A 6,000-nucleotide genomic window follows, 5' to 3' on the forward strand; every position below is an offset into this window, starting at 1 on the left:
TCCCACACCGCCTATTTTGAGAAACGGGGACATCAAAAAATAGAAAGGCCCTAATTCCATAGCCTGGAACTCTCATCTAGCGAGCTGGTAATAAGCGAAGACAATAACTCTACATCCTGTGACATTTTCACAATGGAATCTTTTTTAAGTACTTCAAAATGTTGGAGGGAAAAAAATGGCTGAATTGTCTTTGAAGATGGCGCAGAGGTTGCCAGCAGCGTTGGGGCGGGAGGCTCTGGCGGAGACGCCAAGGACGGCCCGGTGCCCACGCCCTTCCTCCCCCCGGGCGGCCGTGGCCCTGACTGGACGCGGCGGCCTGTGGGCACGTTGTTAGCAGGAGCGCCGGTCACGTGGGGGAAGTTCTGGTAGAAACAAGTGAAATGAATCGGTTTCTACCAGTGCTTCGTCAATAATGCCTCACTTTCAATAATGCTCCAGCTGAGTTTCTTGCTTACGACAAGCAATATATATCGCCCACAGAGAAGCCTGACCCGTTCCAGGGTTCACGGCGAGGTAGTGATTGTTTTGATTTGTTTGGTAGTGACTGTCACAGCGCGGTAGACAGTTCTGGGGGGCCCGGTCTCGGCCGGGCTCTGGGCACAGACATCCCAGCGGAGGAACGCTGGCCCTGACCCCTGAGAGCAAGGGGCCTCCCTGCTCCTTTCCCGGGTTCTCCCGGGGTGTTGTCGGGCGCAGGCTGCTTCTGGGCGTCCCTCCGCAGGACACGCAGGATGCCAGTGGTTGCTCATGAAATATTTACGGAGCACGGGCTTTGGGCGAGAATTGTGATGGGTGCTACCTGGTGTCCAGCAGCTCGTGTTCCAGGACGGAAAAGACGATGCCCACGAGCAGCGTGCAGCGCTGGGGCACGGAGTCCGCAGCCCGAGAGAGAGCCGGTCCTGGGAGAGGGAGGAGGCAGAGCCGCCTCCGGGCGAGGGCCTGAGGGGTCAGCGGCAGGGATGGAACGGAGGGTAGTCCTCATGGGGCGCAGCGGGGAGGGGTGGCCACTGTGTGTGACAAGGTATGAGAGGGCGTCAGGGACAGCAGTCCCAGGAGGCACGCCGCTCCCCGGAGGCTCGTAGAGAGAGGGACCCTCAGGTCAGCGGGAGTGGAGTGTGGCCTGTGGGTAAATTCCGGCCAAAGCGAACGGCACAGCGGGGCGAGGGGGCCCTGAGCGCCGTGCCCGCAGGCACCGAGCCCTGCATGGGGACCGTCCCCAGACCTCTGTCTGTGGGGCCAGTCCTCGGGCCGTGGAGCCAGGGTCCAGACTAAAGCACGTGGGAGGAGGGACCCTGGAGGGAGGGCCGCAAGGAGATGGCCCTGGGGGTGACCAGCTGAACTCGACCCCGGGGAACCAGCCTGACAAGGCGGCTGGAGGGACGGGAGAGCGAGCCCCATAGGTGTGACACAGAACGAAGCAGGGACTGATCCCAGGAAAGACCAAACGTTTGTATACGCCACGAAGAAGCAGCTTCATCCACCTTCATGCCAAGGCCAACGACGTTCACCCAGGGCAAAAACACAAATGACGATTTGTCCAAAATGGGGGACGTGACCGCTTTGAGAGGGCGGGAGGGCGTCGCTCTCTTACGGAGATGTGAACGCCTGCCCTTCTGGACCTGTTGCCTGGAACTGACATGGCTGGCGGCGAGAGGCCACCCTAAAAGCAACGGCGGTTTAAAGTGTGGGAACATGAATTCTTCCAGGCTGAATTAACAGCTGAAAGTGAGTGGCTTTGAGGAGGGGGCTGGGCGGGGACCCCTGTTTGCCCCGACATGGCTGCCGGTTTTATTTGACTCACGTGTGTATTCTTGTATGTATACATGTATGCACACATGCACACACACACATCCTGCCTCGATTCACAGAAAGATAACAGGAAGCGGCAGGAGCACAGGCCTGCTTCTGCCAGTGGTGAAGGTGACCTGGGTGGGGGGGCGGGTGGCAAGGAGACAAGAGCTCACAGGGGCTGCTCTGGATGAGCCCAGGCCAGCTCGTCCTCGGGGACAGGCCACCGTGAGCCTCCGCACTCCCTGGGAGCTCCGTGAGGAAACCCAGGCCCCGGCGGGTGACGGGGCCCCAGGGGATGCTAGGTGTTAGGGGTCCCCTGTGTGTCTACATGCTGCCTGCTTAGGCGCTTTGACCCCCAACACCCTGCTGCCACCGAGTGCCACCAGGGCGGGTCGCACAGGCGAAGGGGGTGCACGGGGGCGTTTGGGCTGTGCCAGCGTCCCTGGGTGCCCACCACACCCGGACGCCCGGCGCTGACCGGGCAGCCAGCCTCCCCGCCACCCTGTCTCCCCGCCTGGCCGCAGTGTCCCTCAGCCGCGGCCCCCTTCCCCGGCCACCATGGGCTGCAGTGACCTGCCGCTGCCGCGCCTGTCACGCCGGCGGCCCCGGGTCCCTGTGAAAAGGTGTGCTCGGCGTGTCCGCCTCCTTCCGGCCCCGGGCTCCCCGCCCCGCTCGGCCCGCAGGCTGGCCCTCATCCTGGCTGCGCGCTGCCCGGCTGGACGGAGGCTGCAGTGGGGACACGCCGGAGCGGTGGGCCTCGTTTCAGCCTCCTGGTCGCAGCTGGGAGAGAGCCAGCGTGTGTCTGGGTGGCGGAGCCCTGCTGGGACTCGCCACGGCAGGAACGGGGGCCAAGAGCCCCCAGAGTGCACACGGGGCCCAGCACGCGTGACCGCAGCCTCCGCCGCAGCTGCGCCCCTCGCAGCGTCCTTGCTCCAACACAGGCGGCCAGAGGCCCCCCGGCCGGGCAGTCACGGGCGCCACCGCCCCTGGCCCATGCTGTGCATTCTTTAACAACAAACCAACACTCATTTCCCACCTGCCTCCGGCTTCTCTTTCCTGAATCCAACTCTGCTCCAGGTTCAAGGGCAGCCCCACCCGGTTCCGGACGGGGAGCCGGGATTCTGTCCCAGCCAGACTTGTCCGTTCCTGACCCTAACCCTGACCCTAAGGCAGACCTGCTCAGGACCTGACCCGACGCCGGGGCCTCAGCTTCCTCTGCACGGTGGGGAGAACCCCGAGCTCCCCATGGCCTGTGGGGAGAGGCTCGAAGGTGGGAGACTCTCAGAGCTCTGGAGCTGAGACACAGGCTCCTGAAGCAGCCCCCTCGGCTGCTTCCCCGCACCCCCACCACGTCTCCACACCCCAGCCACCTCCCCACAGCCCAGCTTCCTCCCTAAACCCCCCGCACCGCCCTGCACCCCCGATACCTCCCTGCACGCCCAGCCATGGCACTCGGTTCCCAGCAGCGGCTGCTTTGCTCGCACTTCCTCCCACACTTTCTCTCGGCCTCTCCCCCCCCCCCCCAACGGAGATCTGCGATGTGACAGTTAATTCTCCGAGGTGCATGAACGGACAGAACCACACATTGACAGAGCACCACGTTTCACCTGGCCGGAGCGCCACGGCGCCTCCTCACACGCTGCCCCCCCCCCCGCCCCCCGGCCGAAGGCAGGCGGTGCCAGGAGGCGGAGGAGCAGCGGCGGGGCCCAGGTGGTGGAGCGCCGCTCCTGCTGGGCCGCTAATGGCTGTGAGTCCTGGTGACTTGTTCCAGGCCAGCGAGGGAGAGGGGAGGGACATGGGATCTGGAAGGCAGAGGCAGCAGGGCCGGCCCAATGAGCGGCTGCAGAGATTAACTGAAATCTCTATCTCGCTTGAAGACCCCCTCATTCTGGCCCCCCTCCCGCAGATACATCATTGTATTCCCTTCCGGGCAGCAGGAAGCACACGAGCTGCTCCCCGGGGGACCCGAGGAAGGGGACATGGATTCCGTGAAGATGCGATGGGTGCTCCACGCCCGTCTAACGTCACCGTTAGGAACCCTTGAGGCAATAACCCTGTGGCGTCAGGAGGAAGCACCCAGGCGGGGGCCACATCTGACTCACAGGCAGCTCAGCCTTGGGTTTCCCCTTGGGTACAGTTGCCCGCCTGGCCAACCCCATCTCTGTTCCAGCGGCCCACTTCGGGCGCGGTCTCCCCTTGCCCTCTCTGCAGGACGCCTTGGAACTAAGAAGCAGCCCTGGCTGGTGTGGCTCAGTGGATTGAGCATCCACCTGCGCACCAAAGGTTCGCCGGTTCAATTCCCAGTCAGGACATGTGCCTGGGTTGCAGGCCAGGCCCCCAGTGGGGGTCCTGTAAGAGACAACTAATTGATGTATCTCTCATGCATCAAAGCTTTTCTCCCCCTCTCTCTTGCTCCCTTTCCTCTCTCTAAATAAAGGAAATAAAATCTTAAAAAAAAAAAAACTAAGAAGCAGCCTCCCCGTCCGGGGAGACCATGTTGTGAAGCCTCAGCAAGCCCTTGCCCTCCCTCTTTGGAACACGCCTCCTCCTGGGGCAACCTTCTCGGAAGGAGAGGAGCAGGTAGAGCCCGGGGCTGGGCAGGCTGGGCGGGGGGAGCGAGCGCCGGGCGGGGAGGTCAGACGCGCCGCTGCCGGGAGGCAGGCTCTTCCGCAGCTGAAAATGAGCTATAATGACCCAGAAAGGAGCTGATGCCTCATCTGGCTCCTAGTGCGGGCGGGCGTGCGAACGCCTGCAATTTTGTTATTAAACCGCCGCTAAGGCCGGAACGCGGCTGCGTGCGCGTGCACGCCGCTGTGAGCACGGCGGCTTAGGAAGCTCGCAGCGAAGGCCGCAGGCGTGCGGGGGCACGTTGCACAGGGGCCGTTCCGCGGTCACAGAGCCCTTCCCCCAAAGCAAACGGAGGCTAACGGGTTCAGGGGAGGGAATCCCAGAGGAGGGCCAGGTGCAGGGTGGCGAACAGACCACTGGGCACCCAGGTACCCCGGACTCGCAGATGAAAGGCCACCCCTTTTTGGTGTGTCTTGAATATTGCATGAGCCGTGCTTTTAAAAACCGGTTGTTTCATGGACATTCCAAGGGAGTCCTGTATTTTACCTGGCAACCCTGCCTGGGGCCAGGCTCTTCGTGGGGGGTGTCCCGTGGGTTTGGCATATTGTCTCTGAAGGCTGACTTTTTGTTTCTGAAAATTGTAACCTCTTGACAAGGAGCAGGCGAGTGTAATAATCAGCCTAACACACCGCTCTCTGACCAGCGGTCTTCATGCTGGATGTCTGCCGGCCCGCACACTCAGCTCCTCCAGGGCCGCGTGCGGCCACGTGGAAAGCTCAGTCCTAACCAAACCCCGCAGGGTTCGGCTTCTTGTTCCCGTCGTGACGATGGCTGCAGGGGCTCCCGGAAGGCTAGGGGTTACCCAGGCTCACAGCACATCAGTCAAGCTTCCTCAGTCGTACGCAAGAGAAAAACGGACTCTGACTGGTATAAGCAGACTAGAAACTGTTTAGGGAAATGAGGGGCAGCCCCCAACATTGCCAGAAGGAAGGGGAACGCTGCTCCAGAGAGTACAGGGGGTGCAGGGCGGGACCCCTGAGTGCCAGCTGTCCCAGCCAGGATATCTGCAGGGCACACCTTATCAGGGCAGTCACACCTGATTGGGCAAGTAACTCAGGACAAGCAATCTGATTGGTTGGGAAGTTTAAGAGAAGCCTATCGGATTGGCTAAAAAGTTCAGGACCGTCACGCCTGATTGGCCAAGTAATTCAGGGTGAGAACACCTGATTGGCTGAGAAGGACAGGGGGTTCATCTGATTGGCTGAGTCAAGCCACATTCCCACACCTGGCCGCATCCCCCCACCCCCCCCACAAGGCTGGGCAGCCAAGGGCTTGGGCTCACAGCTTCTGCAACTGGAGGGCAGTTTCTTCTCTCCAGGAAGCAGAGGGTGGGAGGAGAAAAAGGCCACCTCACCGACCACGGTGTCCTGTGCTCTGTAGTGAGCTGTGGGGCGGGGAACCGAAGCGACCCCAGGCTGGCCCAGGCCGAAGCCCCAGCCTCTCCACGTCAGCCGCGAGCAGCTGGACCCGGCTCCCGGGCGGCCCCACCCCCAGCCCAGCGCCCGAGCGCGCATTGCACGGCGTGTCCGCGGAGGACGCTGCCTGTGGGATGAGGCCATGTCATCCCCCTCGATGACATCG

This window comes from Pteronotus mesoamericanus, unplaced genomic scaffold, assembly GCF_021234165.1.
Source record: "Pteronotus mesoamericanus isolate MK-2021 breed Mesoamerican mustached bat unplaced genomic scaffold, CSHL_Meso_final contig_214, whole genome shotgun sequence".
NCBI classification, from domain to species: domain Eukaryota; kingdom Metazoa; phylum Chordata; class Mammalia; order Chiroptera; family Mormoopidae; genus Pteronotus; species Pteronotus mesoamericanus.